General features: G+C 31.4%; 1 long non-coding RNA gene across 1 annotated transcript; it reads right to left on the bottom strand.

Moving 5' to 3' along the window:
• On the bottom strand, positions 1-8930 carry LOC143074631 (uncharacterized). Its single transcript, XR_012977978.1, has 4 exons — positions 8810-8930; positions 2841-3071; positions 2119-2358; positions 1-863 (listed from the first exon to the last, which is right to left on the bottom strand). It is a non-coding gene; the product is annotated as an uncharacterized LOC143074631 (long non-coding RNA).
• Positions 8931-23625: the final 14695 nt, after the last annotated feature.

Below are 23625 nucleotides of genomic sequence, written 5' to 3' on the forward strand. Positions count from 1 at the left end.
GTTTTGTAATTCTTTTCCTTTTTTGTTTATTGTTTTCCTGGTATGACATTGTCTGGCCTTTAATATTTGAATGTTTTCATAGTATTTCCTTACTTTTCCGTTACATAAAAATGCGTTTTTGAAGTTGAATAAAACGGTAAACACCGCTTAGAGATATGAACTTGTGATTGTCAATGTACATCATAATAATACCAGATCTACATTTTCTTACATTGAAATAAAAGCCAAATTTCATGAAAATAAGTACATTGGACGGTCAAAACTAATGAAGTATTATTCATTCATTAGCAGTTGCTCGATAGCACTGTTCCTGGGTTGTTGTTTTTTTTTTATATCTCCGGGTATCAACATGGTAGCGACACAATTACTGGACAAAAGCTATACTGTTTTTTAAGCTTTCGGAAAACCTTGAAAATAAGGTTTAGGTAACAGTCAAATACCGACAAAAATCTAAGCCGCTGTTTACAAGATATAAATCTACCTTTTCCACCTTCTGAAATATAATTATATCTTTACTACGCTGGATTCTGGTTTTTTTTTGTTATATCTAGGAAAAAGAAAAGACTTCTTCTTGAACTTTGAGAATTTTCAGAATTACATTAATCATCAGCCTCGACAAAAAGAAAATGTTTAGCTGATAATATAAACGTTGTGATCAGAATTAGCTACGAAATTGGATTCAGTTTTCTTTTCCAGTAATGTGCAATTGGAGGTCTTCTTGTTGAAGTCTGCAACATAACATCCTTTCATGAAGGCACATTTGTAGGTACAATAAATGCCACTTTTCACAATGGTGCTGCTAAGGGTCACATTATGTCCTGTATAACTATGACCTTGAAATCCACAGGTATAAGGAATCGTAACTAATGGATAAATAAACAGGTAAATTAATTGTATACTACATATTGTTATTCCTGTTGTTATTTTTAAAGGGGTATTAGTTAAGATTCAGATACAACGAAACATTAAACTATATTTTTCAACATTTATGGAAGTGAAATGTATGAATAGTAATGCGGTGTTACCAGTCAGTTTGCGGCAATTTCGTCAAAATGATTTAAATAAAGATGACCGAAGTATGAGTGACTTGAAAGTCAATATTTCACCCGCATTTGAATCCGTATTTATGTTACCTTTATTTTTCTTAAGTGCAACATGAAGTTTATTTTTTTTTAAATAAAATAATGTCAACATTGAAAACTGAATACTAGAAGTAATAATTGAGTACTAATCCGGCCAGAAAAATAATCATCATGCTTCTTTTTTTCTACATCAAATCTACCGTATGAAATAAAATATAACTTTAGAAATCGTTATTGTACGAACGAACATGATTGCTTATCTATTGTGTCTTTCTTAACACACACGAAACATTGATAGATTATAAACAGTACCAGCATTGTTTACTGTTTGTATATTTTTTCTAAATTTGAATATACGTTCTGGTATGTTATAAATCCAATATGTGAATTTGAATGAGATCAATCATGAATTTGACAGCTTACATCCAATTAAAAAAACGAAAACCTACATTGATCATATTTCCACGTGTAAGTGTGGCAAAATTAACCTAAAAAGAGATCTTCTTTTGTTTATGAATGCGTTGTGCTTGCCATCAGTCGTCAGTTGATCTTATTTGAACTAAAAATGGTAATGAATAAATCTGATACAAAAATCATCTTTATTTTTGATACTTTCAGAGTGTGGGCTTTGAAAAACATTTACATATTTTTCGATTGTACAATATGCAATTTTCTAAAATGTCCAGGGTTAAAATAGTTTTTCGAGCTTTGTCGATTTACATGTTGTTAACCTTAGACAAATGATATAAAAAGGACCAATACAGTTACTTCCAGTGTTTTATTGAATGGCTCTAAAAAAATCCATAAATACAATGTTGAATTAAAACGTTTAACAAATGTGATGTATTGAATGGTTCTATCATTAAAAATCAGTGGGCATCAGTGGTCAGTTGATCTAAGTCGAATGATAATGAATAAAGGTGATAAAAACACATCTTAAAACAATGTAAAAAATAAAACGTTAAACAAATGTGAGGTATTGGATGGTTCTATCATTACAAATGACTACATGAAGAAAAGCTTCTTGAAGAATTACCTGAACGTAGATATCGAATAAATGTTCCATGCACTTCAACTTCACATAGTGATAATATATTTAGATCATTGAGCCGTATGCGAACATACTGTCCAATCATCCTCTTATAGCATGTAGCATTTAGATATGTAGTTGGTGCTTGCTGATGATAACACAACTGGATGACACCGTCCTCAAACCAATTGGTTTTGTTTCTACACGGTTTAATCACCTCAATGTCGAAATTCGAAAGTTTCCAAACTGAAAAAAATGAGAACTGAATTTGAAAATATCAACAAGAAAAGTTGGAAAACTAAAAAATGTTTATCAAGCCTGACAGAAATAACCAATGCATTCAATTACCACCAAAATATTAAATATTTGATTAAGTTCAAGGTCTGACAATCTGCTAATAGTTCGTAGACAGGTCAAAACGTTGCGCTTTCTAAAAAAAACACATTATACTACAATTTGATCTGAAGTAAGAAATGTTACAAAAACAATGGCTTTGTTATATTGGTTGATTGATTAGTGTTTTCTCTACACCGCTTTATGTCTAAAATCAAAATAAATTATTATCTGTTTACTATATTTGAATAAACAGTGCTTCAATTTATGGAATTGTATTATATTTGCTTCTTAAAACATTTGTAATCATAAAAAGAAATGAATTGTGCAAAAGACCACTAATTCTGTGAATAAAGCTAGATGTCTTTTAGACTCTTACGATATGTAAAACCTACCACAACAGTCATTTCTGCCAAAGATAATCACGTGACTGATGTCATAAATGGCACCAAGATCTACTGCCCACCACGATGGTTCATCTCCAGAAATTGAAGATGTACAAGAAGAGGCTGACGATGTCATCCACTGTACTAAATTTCCATCCACAGCATTATAAGATGGTCTGTAGTAAACGCCTGAATTTGTTAACTGCTTGGTTGGTTTGTTTCTTGCAACTTCCAATGTATCTATGTATATTATATGTATATAAAATAAAATACAGTATTAATTAACTAGTTCTAGTATGCCATTGGAATAACTATTATGTAATATACCTATACAAATACATAAGTGTCAACTCGGATAATATGACATAACTCGGCCAAAACGGAAAAACGAATACCATACACGTCAATCACTCGACAAATACAGATATTTTTTTGTTGATTGACTGTGATATCTAGTACAGAATTTTAGAATGTCTCTTCATTTGGAAGACACTGTTTATTTACAAGCTATAAACATACCAAACGGCAGAGGGCTAAAATACTTTTTGTAAACAGAAGCTTTAATATTTTCAGTTTTTTTTCCTCAATACAAATTTTAACACAATGCTTCTTTTTTTAATTCTTTCTTAACATTTAATGGGTTGAACTTGATTTCCTGTTTACTTTTGCCTCTCCTATTTTCGGAAGGTTTTCCTTCTTTTTTTCAACTTGGACAAGACATATGAATTGATGAAGGCCCTTTGGTGATCACGTGTGCACGTGTTTATTCTTTGGTCAGTTGGTCTATGGATAGTTGTCTTAATAGCCACATATAAAGGCAACAGTAGTATACCGCTGTTCAAAAACCATAATTGTTTTAATTTTCTTATTTCTGCATCTCTTGTGCAGTTGCTGTATCTTTCCAATTTCTATTTTTGTGTTTCCTCTCAACATGAATTTGTTCAAGTTTGGCTGTATTGTTTCAATGTCAGATAGCTTGTGCATTCCTATGTTGTATTCCCCAAAGGTAACTTGGGAATATAAATGCGCTTTCTTTGGTTTTCTTCTGGTTTGTAGTTTTTGTGCGGATATATCAGTATACAGCCATCTGCCTTCAGTATGTTGACGTTATTTCCATGCCTTATGTAGAAAGACTGTCATGCACTGAACTTTAAGAATCCTTGCAACAATTTTTGTGGGCTCCGTATATGACAAGTTGGAAAGAAAAATGTACATGTAAAATAGTTCAATATACCCATATCATTTCAGAGGTGCAATTCCAATTTCCCTGACCGTCATTCCTGTCGAATGATACTACTACACCTACCTATTGATTGCATTTTATATGAGGTCTTTTTATAATTTAAGACAGTCAGAATGTGTATTCAAATGTTGTTCATGATGCCATAGATGCCTTAATGACGAAAATGTTTGCCGAAAATTGGTTCTTTCAATAATTGCTTGAAGTTGAATGAAAATAAATTCAATAAAACATTAAGGGGCTTGACAAGTGAAATCTGATTATCCGCTTGATAAAATGCATGTAGAACTAATTTATTACACAAAATATTTAATTTAATCATGACGCAAATTATCAGGCAGGCCATCCAGTGATGAGTTTACTCTTCATAAATAACTTCAAGTACCAAGTTATGACGCTTCAACTTTCAGCATGCATTGTTAACTACTTGATGATGTGTCGCTTTTCAAATACTAATAGAAAGACTACATGGTGATTTGTTTGCAAAAGAAAGAAAAAAAACTTTTCGTTGTCGTATGGTTTGCCAGTTACAATTGTTTACAGATATTGAATTTTGTAAAAAAAAAATGGGGAAAAGCTGTTTACGATCGTTCGAAATTTCAAATTATTTCAATCTTTACAATGTATTCCAAACTCTCTCATAAATATTTTGCCTGGTTAGAAGATACAAATATTTTCAAACGGATAATGATAACAATGCACTCTCACTTGATACTGAACGGAAATGTATACTTTAACTGAGTGTGTGATATTCCTTTATAAAAAACCAGTACACCCCTGATCAGATAAACGATATTGGAATTGTCCAAAGTCTTTATGTAAAAAGGTACAACAGCTATTGAGATTTTGCCAATAACTGCATTAAAACGATAATAAAAAAGTGGGTTGTATGATTTCCAATTAGACAAATCTTCACAAAAGACCAAATATTACACATACATGTATATTTAACTATAGGTAACCTTACGGCCTTCAACAAAACCCTAACCGCATCGTCAGCAACGAATGGCCCGAATTGACAACTGTAAAACAATTCAAACGAGAAATTCAACGATATAATTAATGTACAAAATAACACACGAACAACAAAAATGTAGCAGCAAAAAATGACAAAAAATGAATAACAGGCTCCTGACTTGGGACAGCCACATACAGAATGTGGCGAGGTTAAAGATTTCAGCGGGCGCCCAATCCTCCCCTTACATCGGACATTGGTGTATATAAAAAGAAGATGGAGTATGATTGCCAATGGAACAACTCTTCACAAGAGACCAAATGACACAGATATTTACAACTACAGGGTACCGCACGAACTTCAACAATGAGCAAATCCCATAACATTTAGTCAACTATTTACGGCGTCAAAGGGAAAATAAGGTTTATTTCAAATGGTGGTAGATCCAAATTGTTCTTCATGTCACTTAAAGCAGATCAATTAGACATTATAAGAAATGTCTTTGTGCACCTGAAAATAAACATGGGTTGATAAGATTTGTAGATACATTGTAACTATGCACTATCGCACTACAAAGATTTGATTTACAAGAACATGACGAAATATTTCTAGCTTGATCTTTTCAAAATCTATAGACTGTGAAGCAATTTTATGTAGGATCTGTAAGTGAGTGAAGAGGCAGATATAAGAATTCATCATTTTTTTTTCATAACATCATGGACCGGGTGTAAACTTTACAGTTCTTATTTCTCCTCTGTTCTTTATGGCATTTTAACAAAACTTTACCAAAATATCTTTATAGGTGGCCATATATTATTGCATAGCTAAATCTATATCATATATTTTTTTGTCGATAATTTCCGTAGATAAAGATATTTGTTTCATAATCTTACATCTTGCAAACCAGGGTATGTATCACTAATATCTGGTAATCAGACATAAATATGACTGTTTTTGTGAAGCATTCCTAGTGCATGCGTTTATCGAAAAAAATATCATTTAACATGAAAGACTTTTCAAAAATCTGCACCACTTTGACACTCTACGTCATGTCTTTATCAAAGGATATTATATTTTTCTACAAAATAAGACCAAAATTAGCCGTGAGGTATTTCGGTCCATTAAATTTTCAAATTTACCTGAATTGTCACCGTACTAGATGGAAACATTCAACTATAAGAGGAAAACAATGGAACAACAGAAACTCTGAACTGCAACAAAAACAAACGCCAACATACATAGAAACAAATAATTTGATTACAACTGCCATATGTCTGACTCGATAAAGGTTATTTTAAGAAAATTTCGGTTGAAAATAGTATATGGCTTGACAAAAAAGTTCACTTATAAATTTTGGCAAATTTCAAACACTGATATTTTTTCAAGGAGCCTTTTCAGTGACCTGACATAGTCCATTGGAATCAGTTGTCTCACTAGCATTTATACCACATCTCTTTTTTTATATCTTAAGCTTATAGGAGAAAATGAGTTATTGCAATGAAATTGTTATACATGTACTACTTAGTATATTAGTTGTGATATCCCTTTTACATTACAAACTAATAGAAAACGTACCTTTGGAAGTACAAAAGATAAATGTTTATCTTTAATTTAAAACAATAGTCTCCTGCAAATTTAATCAAAAAAGAGTCTTAGGAAGATGCAATGAAAAAAGACCAAATTCGCATAAATTTATAAAATTCAGTGTTCACGGTTTTTGAAAGTTCATACAATAAGTAACAGATTTATTAGCATCGAAATTTGGGTGAAATATTAAAGTTAATATTTCATTTATATTTCACACAATATCCTTCGATGTCCAATCAAATTTTATTTTACACAATTAAATAATCTGCAATGCACTTTATGATGTTAACCAATGTATTTAGATTACCCTTCAAATAGGAAAAAATAACGAATCTGAACCGTAATGTTTTATGGTTATTAAGTTTAAAAAAAAAAGATGTGGTATGATTCCCGATGAGACAAATGTCCACCAGAAACTAAAATGACACAGAAATTAACAACTATAGGTCACCGTACAGCCTTTAACAATGTGCAAAGCCCGTACCGGTGTTTACTTTTCTTACAGGAAACATGAGTACCTGAAATTCAATTATTCCTTTGATAAATGGTTTCAAACTAATTTATTTGACCATGCTAATGGAAATAAAGTTAAAATTAAGTTTATATAATTATGTTTATTGCGAATCAATAGTGTATGTTTTCAGCGATGAATTTTTGACACCTCGTGGTTTAGTATTTATACAAATACAGTTGCATGTGTTTATATGTCAAACATAATAACAATCAAGTTTTTTGTTAAATATTGTTTAAAAGTGAAGTCATGTCTGGTGGTTACATAGGGTGCCCTCTGTTCTTACACCTTACTCGTTTTGTTATGATGATTACTGAGGGTGCCCTCTGTCCTTACTTCTTACTCGTTTTGTTATGATAATTAGTCTGTCCTTACACATTACTCGTTTTGTTATGATATTTTTTAAAGCATATACATTTATTAAGCAAATTTTGAGGTCATTATTTAAGAGAATGTTAAAGTTGCAATTCATTACAGAAAAGTTACTCTTGGATCAAGATGAGGTTATTCTAAAAAACTCTTTTAGTTTTTGGTGCTTTGATGTTTTTTTACATTTCGACGTTTAATAACCAACAATTACATATCAATCAAATGGATGTATTCATGCTAAACTTTCATCATGAGCATACGCGACAAACCTTATTTAATTAGCAGGTGTTGTTACGTAAGGCTTGCGAAAATTTCACATTAAACGGGAAAATTAACGATTAAGAGCAGAGTTATATTCATTGTAACACGATTGAATGTATCCATATACTTATTATCTATCACGCATTCAAAAAATACAGAATCAGAACGTTTTGAGTAAAATGGTGAGATGAAAAAATGTTGTCAGCTGAGGATAAATAAAAGGATGGATTAGAAACTTAATTTTCTAAAATGAATGCGGTAAGCTATTACTTTCATTATTTAACGGTTGCTGCAATTATATATAGTTCCATTTGTCTTGGCAGTCATGTCTGGTGGTTACTGAGGGCGCCCTTTGTCCTTACACCTTACTCGTTTTGTTATGATGATTACTGAGGGTGCCCCCTGTTCTTACATCTTACTCGTTTTGTTATGATAATTACTCTGTCCTTAAGGATGTAGTTGATAAAAAAAATTAAATGCTACGAGATAAAAACGACTTCCAATAAAACTTCCTGGTTCAGCACTGATGGTTCAAAACATATCCGTTTAAAATTTTGAGAACAAACCGATATAGGACAGTTATTACACGGTGAAACGTTATGGACATACGAAGGATTGTATTATAACTCTAAACTTCCAGAAACAACAAAAATAACACAAACTTATTTCAGCAAAGAAAGATTGTAATGATAAATCTTACATCAATCATTTATTGTATGAATAATTAAATCTGTGAATTATATGGTTCCTAAGCATATGTTGACACTTGCTTACATAAAGTTAAACTTTGTTCTTATGGTTTTAAATATCTTGTTTTGAACTTTTTTAATATCTTGTGTACCGCTCTGAGTCTCTAATGCAATGAAGTCGCAATTATATTTAGTATTTTAACTCAGAACATATGTACCTTGGAAGTTCAACAATTCAAATGAATAATATTTGATAAAAAGCACCATAATTGTTACCCCAAAAAATCATTTACTTTCATTAATAAGATGATGCCTTTAAATTTATACTGACGGATTACAACATAAACTAAATAAAAAATAACGTACCACTTTCAGCAACTAAAAAGCAGAAAAAGATCCATAAAATGAAAAACATATTACATAATATGTTGTACTCCACTCTTATCTCAACTGATGGTCACACAGATTGATAGTCAGTGTTTACTGAATTAAGATAAACACCTTTTTTATCGGTAAGCTATTCTTAACGTAGACGCTGCATAATCAAATATCAGAAACAATGTCATAATCACTCTGTAGATATTTCCGATAATCAATGTGTATTAAGTATAAGCACGGGTTATAACCTCGTCATATCGCGGAGCGTTTAGTACAGTGATTATGTCATAGTTTGGCTAAGATTGACATGGGTAATTTATGTTACTTCCCAAAACAATTGCCTTAGTTCTATTCAAACGAGCCAATAAAAAGCAAATAAAAAAAATGTTGGAACCTGTATTGGAAGTCAAACAATCTACATTGGAATTGATGTTTCACGAAATTAATGCAGAATAAGCACGATATCGGTTTTGCTATGGTTTGGTTAAGATGTTGACATGGTTCGGTTAAGTGTCTAGAAATTCGTCATGATTTTGGTCAAGTTTGTCATGGTTTAGATCACAATTAATATATATGTGTTTCACCTCAATACTGATAATGTTTTTGATGGCTTGTTATTAAACGAGTTACACAATATATCAACTGCCTAAGAAGAAAAAAAAACATTTTAAACCAAATTTGGTGGGTGTAATCGGTAAATTAAACATGTCGGATTACTTTTCGTAAGTTTCCTACGATATAATTTTAAAAGTCACTGCTCTTTTAAACTAGCTTTTGATATAATTATACAAAAAAACAATTGCAAAGCGTTGCTTCTGTTTTACATAGAATCTTTTCTCCGAATGTCCATGCTTGAATCTACCGGGGATATCGTGAGCGGCATCACTGGTCAAATAGCTAAAGACTTTACCGAAAGTTGCAAATGCCGCAGTCGCACTACGATCTGTGAAAAAAATGAAAATTTTAACGATCATGACGATCGTAGTGCGATCGTGCATTTCGCAGTAAGGTCTTAGTACGGTCGTGGTGAAGTCTTCATGATCAATTGTGGTGCTGTCGTTGCGAAATCAGGTCGTTGTAGAAGCGTAGTTAGAGCGCAGTAAGGTCGTGGTAAGATCGCAAAGGTCGCTATACCATCGTAGCGACAGCGTAGCGAAAGCGCGATTCTAGTCGGAGAGACTGCGCTACGATCTCACAGCGACTTTACCACTACCTCGCTACGACCATCACGTTCCTATCGCGACCCAAACACGCTTCCACGACGACTATATCACGTTTATACCACGCTTATACCACGCTGTTCAAAATCATAGTACGATGTTAGTACGCCCATGCCGTCATCATTACGCTGTTCTTACGTTCATATTACGATCATCATGCTCATATATTGTCATTGTCATATAAAATTTATAAAAGTTCTCCAGCTTTTGTTTGTCTTTATGTAATTTGGACCTCTTGTCCTTTATCGCCAACGGCTCAATTATTCTTGACACATCTGTGTCATCCCTACTATCGTTCAATAAAGCATCGCCATTCGATCTTGATGGACTAGCAATAAGTTGTCATTCAGGTTGGATTGGTCCGTCCGACATATATCTTTTGGATCAAGATTCGTTACTATCAGATTTCCCTCTACCTCTACTCTAACCCTTACGTAGATTTTGGTAGCATGAGTGCGTTGTTTCCGAGAAACTCTTCGTATGAATGAAAAGTAGACGGAATGTTTCAGTATGTATTTGCAACATGATATTGACGTTATTGCTGGGAGTTTAGTAAGATCGCGGTAAGAACGTGTTATGATCGTAGTATGATCGTGGTAATAGCGTCCTATAATCGCAGTAGATGCGTGATAAGATCGTGTTGCCATTGCATCAATCGTGGTATGGTCGTAGTGAGGACGTGCTGAGCGTAGAAAGATCATGATAATCGTAGTGAGGTCGCAGAACAAGCATGGTGAGAAAGTGGTATAATCTTAGCGGGATCGTTGTAGAAGCGTAATGAGGACGTAGTAGCATCGTGATTGGAACCAAAATTTACATTTTCATGCGCTCATATTGCGATCTCACCACGATCTGAATTTATTTTAGATCGCGGTGAGCGTGGTGCGATCGTGGTCTAGTGGGACTGGGGCTAAAACGGAGCAGCTAGACAAAAAGTAATTCTTGTTTTTACATTTTTTTCTAGAAATCTTTACATTTGTTTGTTTTTATTTATTTTAAATTTTAAACCAGTTTATGATGATTAAAAGGAGATGTGGGGTGGGGTTGGGAGGTTTGTAATATGCCTATGATACAGTAACCCAACTACAAAACTAACAAAATGATATTAAGAGGACAGCATATATAAGTCTTCAACCATTTATGAAACCGAATTTTAACGCGTGACATGGACAACAGTTAAAACGTATTGCTTTTATAGACTATATGTGAAATTACTATAAAAAATACTTACAAAGTATCGAATTTGAAATATGAAAGATCACAATTTCCATTTGGATTGAAGCCGACATAATGTTAATGTTTATCAATAATAATTAGGAATGAACAAAATGATTATGTTTTGTAATATTGTATAAATGCACGGTGTAATTTCACTTAATCCTTTCAAATATTTTACTTTTTTGCAACAAAGTTTCGATAATATCTGAAAAAGCTTCTGTAATCTAGTATTAAGTATGAAGTGGTACATCATTGAATGTGATTGGAAAAAAAAAGAATTGAAATTCAATGAAACAAATCACAGTTATGGTGTCTGGTACATGTACATTTAAACTGTGTACGACCTAATTTTTGACCTGGCTAGACAAGAAATCATCGTTTGTAATAGTTGTAAAGACTTCTACTTAAAGTTGCAAAACGTAGCTGCTAGTCAAAGAGTAATTCTTGTGATAATTGCAGGTTGAATTGATTTTGGCAGAACTGTTGGCTTGCTTTGCTAGGAAAAACTAAATTTAATTTTGAATCTTCAGGATAAAGTTTTCCTCGTTTTGCATTATTTTCCATATTAAGATTTGATTACCAAGTCCTTTCATGAAGTTTTAAACCCATTGTTGTACTATTACACGTCTGACATGGTTAAGGAAAAGAAGGGACTGGGGAGCCCGCAAAATACTTTAACTGTATATCATATTTTGCTTATTGTTTTGAACAGAAATCAGGCTGTTGGTTTTCTCATTTGAATTCTTCTACATTTAATTTTGTCGCAGCCTTTTATAACTTGATAAGAGGTATGGTTTTGCTCATTGTTGAAGGCTTTATGTTAACATATAGTTGCTTACATCTACGTTATTTGATCTCGGATGGATATTTATCTCATTAGCAATCATATTTCATCTACCTATGAAGGAGGGACGAAAGATACAAGAAGGACAGTCTAACTCATAGATTGAAAAAAAAACTGACAACGCCATGGCTAAAAATAAAAAAGCAAACAGTCGAAGAATAGTACAGAAGACACAACATAGAAAACTAAAGACTAAGCAACACGAACCCCACAAAAAACTGGGGGTGATTTCAGGTGCTCCGGAAGGGTAAGCATATCCTGCTCCACATGTGGCACCCATCGTGTTGCTTATGTTATTACAGATCAAGTAAATAGTCTAATTCGGTAGGTCACATTCGTGAAAAGGGAACGGTATTGTGGTTACGACATAAGGAACATATCCGATATCATCTACCTATAACATATTACTACATTGCATGTGCGTTCGAATGTCCTTTAGTGTTACAAATGAAACGATTTTTGTAAAATGACTGTTTATTTTGGTCGTTACTCTTCATTATACACGACATGAATCACATAACTGAACCATGTCGAACCTGATCGAACATGAGCTAAACCATGACACAGTTTTTTTCAGTAAGTTTGAATTGTGTGCAAAAGTAGGTATTTTTCGGAATACTTGACGGCAGTTTCATATAACAAAGAGATATGTGATATAAAGGACGGTAAGCAAATAATGTGGTTTTTTTTATGAACGATAAACCAAACAGCAACTTTTAAAATTTGACATACGCAAGCATTGTTCTGTGTTAGATTAACAACTATATGATACAAATTTGTATGTACTAACATACTAACTACATACAAAGATACTTACCAGCTTGAATTTATGATCAGAAGTTCCTTTTACAAAATATCCCAATGTTTACATTTTGGCATTGATTGTCATAAAAAAAACACTTAACACCGTCATGTCAAACTTATTCAAACTATGACAAAATCACTGTACTAAACGCTCCTCGATATGACGAGGTTACTACCTGTGATAAAGGAGGATTTTTTATATATGTTTGTGAGTGACTTACATGAAGTCCACTTTATTCACAAATAAGTTCCTTTGATAATGCGTTTAATCCTTAGAAGTCTTTAAATGGGAGATAAGAAAGTTGATTTCCTCACACGTAGTATCTATCATATGCAAGTTTTATATTTGTGTCATTGAGTTTGCCTGATGCATGACTGTATTTTTTTGTTTGAAATAACTAAATTATTATCATTCAAATGAATATTTTGTGTTAATCATTTCATTTAACAATAAAAGCGAAGTGGACATAAATATTTTAACGTCGAGCCAGTTTGTATCATTATCGTAGCCATTTGTCTACATCGTTTGAAAAACGTCATCTATCCAAAAAACAAAAAAAAAGTCAAAAGCTACCACTAGAACGCTACTTAGTCGATATACACATAAGAAGATGTGGTATGATTGCCAATGAGACAGCTATCCATCAACGTTCAAATGAATTTGATGTAAGCAAATATATGCAATCCTACTTCCTTCAACGATGAGAAAAAATGCATACCATATAGTCGGCTATGGAAGGCACCGATATAAAAAAAAAATATGAAACAATTCAATTGAGAAACTCACGGACTAATTTATAACAAAACAATTAACGAAAAACAAATATGAAAATTAACTAATAACAACCATTGAACTACAGGCTCCGTACTTTGGACAGGAACATAATCAAAGTAAGGTAAGGTAGTCGGAAACAACAAATACCGATCTCCGAAGAAAAGTCAAAACGGAAGTCTCTTATCAAACGACAAAAATTTAAATCTCGAACACATCATACAAATTGATAACATCAGTCATATTTCTGACATTATGCAGAGATTACTATTCTTGTTTAGAGAGTGAAAAAAAAATTTTCGTGCAACGTTTTCGGCATTTAAACTTCACGTATGTTTGTGTTTTGACGTTATTTCTCGTTTTTCTCGTGTTTGGTTTGATGTGCGTGCTTCGTGTTTTCCCCATATCTTTTCCGTGTTTCCCCCTTATTTATTTTCCATGTTTCTTGTCGGTATACTATTAGTTTCTCGTGCATGTCATTCTTGTCCTGCATTGAAACAAAATGACAGACCAAGAGGAAATCAAAATCCCTAAAATGTTAAAGACGTTCGTAGATTTTGCTATGAGCATGTTTTCTGTGGGAGGCTCAACGAGGGCCATACTCGCATTATTACTGAGAGTTTGATGCTAAAATTATAGGACGTAAAGAACAAGCACTCTTGACGCACAAGGTAATTGATTCATCTCACTACCAGGCGATGTCCAGCTTTAGGTAGATTTATGGTATACCGCTATCTTGGATTGAACAAACTCAGTTCAAAACGGGTTTAGTTATTTGCCCAAATCTTCAAATTTGGAGACAAATTTTCAATTTATTGGTTAGACTGTTTATTTAAAAAAAGAAAACTTGGTGATTTATTGTATAACTCAAAATATTTAAACAAATATCAAAATTTGTGCTTTTAAAATCATTTTTGTCTTCAAATAAGCCATTTAAGGGAAGAAAACTCTTTTAGTCAAAAAATATAAACTGGACTGATTTATTTTTAAAATGTTTTCACTTGTAGCAAGAAAACAAGTTCGGTGACACCATTTCACTTTTTATTTTCTTAAAACATATTATAAAACCTAGCTTTTAACAATTTTTTACTATTCTAATTCATAGATGTACACAAATGTGTTTTTTCATGAACAATCTAACCAAATGTGGTTACTTATCAACAACTCATAGCTTGGAAAATAGCACGGTGACGGCTTTTTGTTATATTTAAAAAAAAAACATAGTAAAATCTTCATTTTGGCAAAGTATCAGAAAATTCTATCTTAAGAAATGTATACCTATGATCTACCTTAACTGTGTCCTAAACTTAGCGGCTAACAAAAATAAAACATTATACTAAATTCATTTCAAACACTACGTAATTTTCGATCTTATAATCTTGAACTTGTTTTTTCTATAAATAACGGTTCTCGTCACACACTGTGTTTTAGATAATGTACAATAAGTGCTGTCGTATAATTCTTTATGGGCCCGGCGCTGTGGATCTACATTGTTATTTTCCTGCGGTATATGAAAATTAAAGATTTTAGGTAATTGAAATAATTAAAATAAATAGAAGAAGATTTCTCACAACAACTCGTCGTCGGAACATGGGAAATGATTTATAGTTTGCGTTATTTTCTCAAAATAGTTATTTTATATTCTATTTTGATTATTATATATACAGTTTTCATCATTTAGAAAAATAATCATAATAAAGATACCTTTACTATCAACATAAACGATCTCAGTAGTTTTTATAGGTAACATGTGTCAGTAACTGAAAGCGATTTTCAAACCTCTGAAATATTCATTTGGTTTAAAATACTTTGCAATTTTACTGCAACCAAATATATTGAAATTATTTTTTTTGTCAAAGATGTGTTAGTTGTAACGAAGAAGATACTTTGCTATACTGCCAGAAGCTTCTTGATTTTTAGTTGCAGTATGAAGCAGTTTTTTAGTCTGTCGTAAACCCAACAAAAATATGAAGGGATATGGAGAAAATGTACATGAGACAATATTAATATTAATACATGGTAACACCCAAATATGGATTTGACCAGTTCTGGCAATTGAGACTTAAAGACCCTCAAAATACAGATTGTTTATATAATATTTTGCACTTTTTTAACACCAAAACCTCCATATATCCGGCCATAAAATTTGGTGCGTGCAACAATTAACTCTCTTAAATTATTTGTATTAAGTTTCAAGTATCAAAACTTTCATGGTAAAATACATTAAACCTAAACTTTAAACTGAAACAGGATGAACAGAAGAATGCACAGACAAAAACAAATAATGCCCCCATAAAAAACGTTCGTAGGTGCATAAACACATATAAGTTATGAAGTCTATTTATATCTAACATTGACGTCTGGCGTACTAAATTATAATCCTGGTACCTTTGATAGCTATTGAAGTATGTTTGACCGAAAATATTTATATAATTCGGATAATAAAAGACATTGCTGACATTATCTGACTGGTCAATCATATCCTTCTAACAGAAGTATAACATTATACTATAGACAGATTTTTGTACTGTGAATTAAAACCATCGAACAAATATACGTTTAATGATAATTTGCAAGATAATGTGTTTTTATTGTGTTAATACTAGTAAGCAAAACAATTGCAGTTTATCTATGCGGATATGCCTTGTATTTATATTTAGAAATTCATAATCAAACAATGCATATGATAAAAAAAAATACACCCACATAAAATGAATAATCGGAGCAGTACCATGCAACTACCACATATCAAATTACAAAACCTTTATTTCTACATACACACTGTACGTTATAGATCAAACAAAACTATATATTTCAAATCTTCATATACAATGATATATTAGAGCAATGTCAAATGAATACTTCAAATACCTACCGGTATTTATATAGATAAAATATTGGGTTAGATTATTAATACAATTTTAACAAACACAAATTACACACATAAGCGGACAAAAGGTATACCAATTACATGTACTAACAATAATATAATGATTTATATAAAAATAAAACATATTATCAAAAATATAACACACCACATGACCTCAAGTGCCACTGTCTCCAGCTCTATATAGACTGTTTAATAAAGGAGCCTAAAAATTTAACTTACTATTTTACTGATTTAGAATATTTTATTACATTTTATTATTGCGAACCCTATCATAGTTTTCCATAGATTCGCCTTTACCTGTCCATTTAAACTTTTGTAAGTTCTATTGTCCCATTGAACAAATACAACAGGTATTGTTCTCTGTATAGTTTATTTGATGGGACCTTTAAATTTATTCCAAGAGAAATCTATCACTCATTGATTAATTTGTCTGACCAAAAAAGATATCTTCTTTGTTCACTGAAATACATGTATAAACTCACATAAACTGCATGTGATACAGTATTTATTCAATATCAATAATATATTTTCAATCTGTTCAATAAAAGCACTGATTTAATTATAAAAAGTTTATTTCTGATTTTTTTTAACTACTGCATGCATTTATGTTTTAAAGAATTTGCATGTTTTTTTTTTGTGGTTGTTCAGTTATAAAGAATACATTTACGAAGACCTCTATTTAAACTTTATCATTTCAAGTTTTTACTGATGAACAGACTAAGAAAAAGCAAATTTTAATAGGTAAAATGTTGAAATTTGATCAGAAATCAACTTTTAATCTTTAAATCAGTGTTTACATCAATCAAATTGAAAATGTGTTATTAATTGAATAAATACAACTTCACATGCAGTTTCATAATTACTTATTTGTACATGTATTTCCATCATTGACAGTTCAATTTTTTGTTCAGGTAAATTAATCAGTGAGTGATAGATTTCTTTTGCAAGAAATTTAAAGGTCCCATTGAATAAACTACACAGAGAACAATAGCTGTTGTATTTGTTAGATGGGACAATACGACTTACAAAGGTTTAAATGGACAGGTAACTTGCTGGTGAATCTGTGGAAACTATGATAGGATTCGCAATAACAGATAAATTTTTGTATTGAGTAACAAGAAATGTCGTAAATCATTTTTAATTTACACAATAAAAAGAAATGGGATTTACTACAGAACTTTGCAATCATTACAAAGTAATTTTTATATCTTCTTATTTCAATAGCGAAGGAATAATCACTAATCACTAATTTTTATATAAACTTAAATATCTTTTATTCCAATATCTCTTGGTGTAAAAGTATTTTAAAAAATAAATGTGATTAATGTCCCTGAAGGATGCAAAATGTTTTCTGGAACTACTTACATTTGTAAAATTAAAGTATTGTGAGCAGAGTTTACAAAATGAAATTTCAAATATCTTTTTAATAAATAAAGTAATGATCTTAACCTTCCATAGAGACACTTAAGTGTTATTTTGGACACATTCTCTTAGAATAGGTATACAACTACAAACATCATTTCTATCATTTAAAGTTTTCAAAAGCTTCGAGTGGGACGATGTAATTGTGTAGTTGATTGAATGATTGTTGGTCACTTGACCTCCAATGTTGTATAATTGAATTTTGAAATGTATTGTTGAACTATGTTTTGACCAACATTCAAACTCTCCCAAGTGATTGGCATGAAACAGACAGAGTGATTCCGCTTTGATTAATGTGTCTAATATGGTAAGTAAATCCTATCATCTTTTGAAATACATTACCAGAATAGAGCAACTGTGCATTTGTATGACAATAACGAGTCCACATCATAAAACGTATGCTGGATTTTTTAAAATTAACTTTGAAAAACAAACGTCAATTTGTCATAATTATCAAAATCTAAATGTTTTTCTTCCTTAAACAATCTTAAAGCATATGAAAGTTTGAGCTTCATACAGAAAAGTTACATTTCCGAAAAAAATGTTTGAGTAAACATATGTAATAATATAAAAAAAACAATACTTTTACAACTGCATAAAGTCTCAACATACATGTCATCATGTAGCATGTTTATCTATTGTCATAAAAATTCGTCTGACGTATATACAAAATTTAATCCTGGTATCTATGATGAGTTTATATATATCAAATAAAATTAGTAGATTTAGCTAACAATGTCCTTATATTTGAATAAAGTAACAGTCATTTTTAGTGGAAAATTGTTTTAACGTTAATTAAGCTATAATTAAAAACTGTTTGCTAGCCCCTCTCTGTGATTTTATTAAAACTTACAGAGTTCACATGAAAATAAATAGTTAAGGCCACACTGATTTGATTAATAGTTCTTTTAATTGATAATATAAGACATGCTTTAGAATTTTAAAATATATCCATGTTTTGTTATTCATGACTCAGAAATTATTTGAAAAATATTCTGAAAATGCAACTTCACATTTTACACATAAATATTTTCTTTGAAGTAATATTCAACTTGAATTTTAAATCAAGTAAGAAATATTTCAAACAAATTTAGGATGAATCAGTTATCAATACAATATAGGTCTTGTCGTAGGCTATCTCGCAAGACTTAACCATAGTGAATGCCATCATCATCATGTAGGGTTCAACACAGTAAGACGATAAAAAGGGGTGGATCCAGCCATTTATAAAAGTGGGGTCCCAACCCAGGATAAAGGGGAGCTCAAACTTAATGTATCCTTTCAAATGCATTAATCTTCCAAAAAAGGGGGGTTACAATCCCAGGAATAATTTTTACAAACCAAAATTCTTACTTCGCCTTGGAACATGCTACTATATAGATATAGAAATATTTGTACTATGCACGAATGAGGTAATATATATTTAGAACGTCGATTCATACCTGTAGGCATGAGGGTAGGCTCAAATGTGCACATTTTCCCTTCAAAATCTTGGATCCATGATTACTCTGATAGATATGCTTTAAAATATTGTTCATTTCTACTCACCGATTGAAATTTCCAGCTCATCAGTTATATTGTATGTAGTTTTCCTTCTACGGGTGAAGAATTGATATCTCTTTTTAATAAAACTTGACAGATTTGATTGATTATCGTCGGAAAAGGTCCCTAATGGATAGTAATTAAAATTAAATCAGCTTTATTATGCTGTATAATCTATGTAACTTAGTCACATTCTTTTAAATTTACTTTAGGTACACAGATGTCTACATGATAATTTATCAAAACAATTTCAAATATAAATTTCAATGATCTTCAATGAAATAATAGGCTTCACAATTAAGACAATTAAAGCAATCTTCTGCAACAATATTTAAAACTCTATTTTTTAAACGAAGGCTTTTGGTATAAAGCAAGTTATAAAAGTTTCTTGAATAGACAGAATAAAAAATAAAAATGGAAAGTCAAACACACAAGTCCGCCACAAATGAACAGACAATGCTTAAACAGAATACGACAAAAGATCGCAAAACAATAAAATAAAAAAAACAACAACAGAAGATGAACATATAAATTATGGGTAATTTTACAACTGTATCATCAATACGTGACACTTAAATAAAATAAATTTATCCATTTATCCTGTATCAAATCTTGAGAAGGTGCACGTGAGACGTGTACACATTGTTTTAACATTCGCAGCCGTCACACTAAAATATGTGCATTAAACAGTTATCGACTGTAACAACCCATGAAATGTTTGTTTTCAACATTTCATGACTGTGGCAACCTTTTAAAAGTTGTAACAAACATTTGACGACTATTAAATTCTAAAAGCATTGTAACAAACATTTTGTGACTGCATCAACGTGTGAAAAGTTGACACAAGCAAATTTCAACAGTCCCAACTATAAAGAGGTTGGGACAAACATTATACAACTGCCACAACTTTTAGAAAAATTGTTATGAATAGTATTTAAACATCTGCAACAGTCCTAAAATGACTGTTAAAAGCAATTAACGTTTTTCACAACCCATAAAAATGTTGGGACAGACATAATTTAACTGTAACAACGAAATAAGGTTGATTTGACAGTCTTCTTCAGTCTTCCACAAAGTAAAACAGTTGTACAATGACTGTTACTGGTATGAACATTTGTTTTTTCGTCCAGTAGTGTAATAAATTTATAGATTTTGTAATGATTTAAAATTCAATAAAATAACTATACGTTAAGATGAAGTTATGGTCCGGTTTGATGGAGACAATCATCACATTGACTTTTTGGAATTGAACATACTACAAATTGATATCACTCTTGTAAACAAAAGACACAACAATCGAATTAAATGACACAAAATTGTGCTCCAGCTTTAATGACGATTCTAAATTATCAATATAACCAACAGTTGTAAATCTATAGGATATTGACAGCTTATGAATGCTAACCCACAGCGAAATATATTTGTTTGAAATGTGTTTACATGGTTTAAACCTACTCAGAAAAGTGCACGAACTACTTGATTTTCATAGCTCATGATTAACGTGTTTAAACATTGATATAATAGTGTTGTTAAACATCATATACATCTCATAGTATAAGACAAAATATAGATCGTATGCTTGCATCAAATTACCAAAATAAAGATTAATTTAAAGCCTAAACATTTTGACATTGTTTATATTTTCATCCGTGTCGGAATTTTAATATAATCACATTTTCCGGTTAAGATTTGACTAAATACCAACATCCCGATATCGTCAGGTAAATACGCTATGTCATGTGTTTGGTGTCATTTTGGTTATGACCATTGAGCTAATCTGTGCTTGCACTCTCATTATAGAAGATCAATTCCCAATAAAATCTTATAAACTCACTAGGATGATATTTATGGAATTCAGAAGATGTAATGGTGATAGTTTTCAGACTCATCTGTAGGAATAGATTTTTTAAACGCATCTGTATAGTCAATAAACCAAATACGAAATATGCAAAAACCAAATTATCCATTTAAAGATTATATTTATCTTATACAAAAAGCACTGTAACTACGTTTACAAACTTTTAATAGGATTTTGTTTTTTGTTTCAAATTTATAATTCTTTAAATATTTGTGTTTCAAACTAATAACTTTAAATATTTGTGTTTCAAACCTAATAACTTTAAATATTTGTGTTTCAAACTAATAACTTTAAATATTTGTGTTTCAAATTATTTTTGTAAGTATTTACTTTTAATTGCACTCTCAGTTAAGAGGATTTACCTCATAAAGTTCTTCGCGTCATTCGTTAAGGTGGCTCGTGGGTACAAAAATTTCAGCAAAAAATTAAACCTTTATTTTTTCATTACAAGTTTTATTCATTACACTATTAGTTATTACTTTATGATATGGTACAAAAATCAACCCAAAAAATTTGATTCGGTTTGGCTCCAGATGACTTTTAAAATATTTATATCATTGAAAAAGCTCCAAATTATCTCCCTTTGGTGCAAAAATGCCATTTTTTGGCATTAAATTTGAAATATCTTTTTTAACTCAACGGTGACCTATATTTTTTATTATTGTTATCAAATAAGCTCTACATAAACTAAATAATTGTAAAATTTAAGCGATTTCTGTAATTAGGTTATTCTTTTATTTCGATATTACCTTTATTTCTCCTATTAGTTCAACAGAAAAAGGGACATAAACAAAAATATATGCTTCTTTCGGAGGCAGATTGTGAGCTTAAATGAACGGTGACCCCATTTTTTTTATTTCATTTTTCTTTTAAGTATATGATAAAGTTGATTTATAAAAAAATATAGAGAAATCCTATATTAGAAACAAATTTTGATTTATACCCAGGAGCCCCCTTAAGTACAATCGCAAATGTCGCACTAACTGTACTGCATTCCTTTATAATGTTATAGATATATCTCTGTTTTTTTTGTTGTTTTTTTTTTAATAAGCTTTAGGTGTTTTGTTAGTGTTCTTTGTTCTGTATATATTGTGACATTAAGGTTAACATCTTCTGCTAATGGAGAGAGTCAGCGATTGATCACACGTCTGCTGGCTGTTTTAATGAACTTGCTGGGGTCGCGGGATGTCAGAGAGCAGTCCATATTGAAATCATGACCATTGCCGACCAAAACTTGCAGCGACAAAGTACGTTCTCAAAATTATGAAAGATCAAAGATAAATCATAATCATTCATTTCCAAATTCATTTTACTCCACAAATACGTGTCTTTTATTCACACACTAACGAAAGCTTTATTTCCATTAATCCATCATTTCACCGACATATGTTCATTTTGCACAGTAAATTGCCATCTCGTTTTATTTCATGACAGCACTTGTTATCAAGGGAACTAATTTATACACCCAAAGCTCTGATTTTTTGTCTTGATTTATATTTGCTTTTGTTCCTGTTTTGTTTTATCATCTCCTCAACGTTTGAATTTTTAGGGTATGAACTTTTAAATATTTTGGCCTCGATCATTATTGAAGAGAAAGTGTGTGTCACCTTGTGCAGTTGAAATTCCTGTACGCAATGTAGGTCTATGACATTTGTTTGTTTCATTTGTTCCGTTGCATTGATTGATTGCGTATGATTTTATAAAAAAGAAGATGTGGTATTATTGCCAATGAGACAACTATCCACAAAAGACCAAAATGACACAGACATTAACAACTATAGGTCACCGTACGGCCTTCAACAATGAGCAAAGCCCATACCGCATAGTCAGCTATAAAAGGCCCCGATAAGACAATGTAAAACAATTCAAACGAGAAAACTAACGGCCTTATTTATTTTTAAAAAAGGACAAACAACAAATATGTAACACATAAACAAACGACAACAACTGAATTACAGGCTCCTGACTTGGGACAGGCACATACATAAATAATGTGGCGGGGTTAAACATGTTAGCGGGATCCCAACCCTCCCCCTTACCTTGGACAGAAGTATAATAGTACAACATAAGAACGAACTATAAAAATCAGTTGAAAAAGGCTTAACTCATCAGATGGACAACAATACATTTGTCAGTTTTTGTTGACTTCCCCTTTTTGAATTTGCCTTGGTGTTCAGTATTTCTGTTATACTTTTTTCGGAAGCGTTATTGTTATTACTATCGCTGGTGTTCTG

The sequence above is a fragment of the Mytilus galloprovincialis genome, chromosome 5, assembly GCF_965363235.1.
Source record: "Mytilus galloprovincialis chromosome 5, xbMytGall1.hap1.1, whole genome shotgun sequence".
In the NCBI taxonomy this organism is placed as follows: Eukaryota; Metazoa; Mollusca; class Bivalvia; order Mytilida; family Mytilidae; genus Mytilus; species Mytilus galloprovincialis.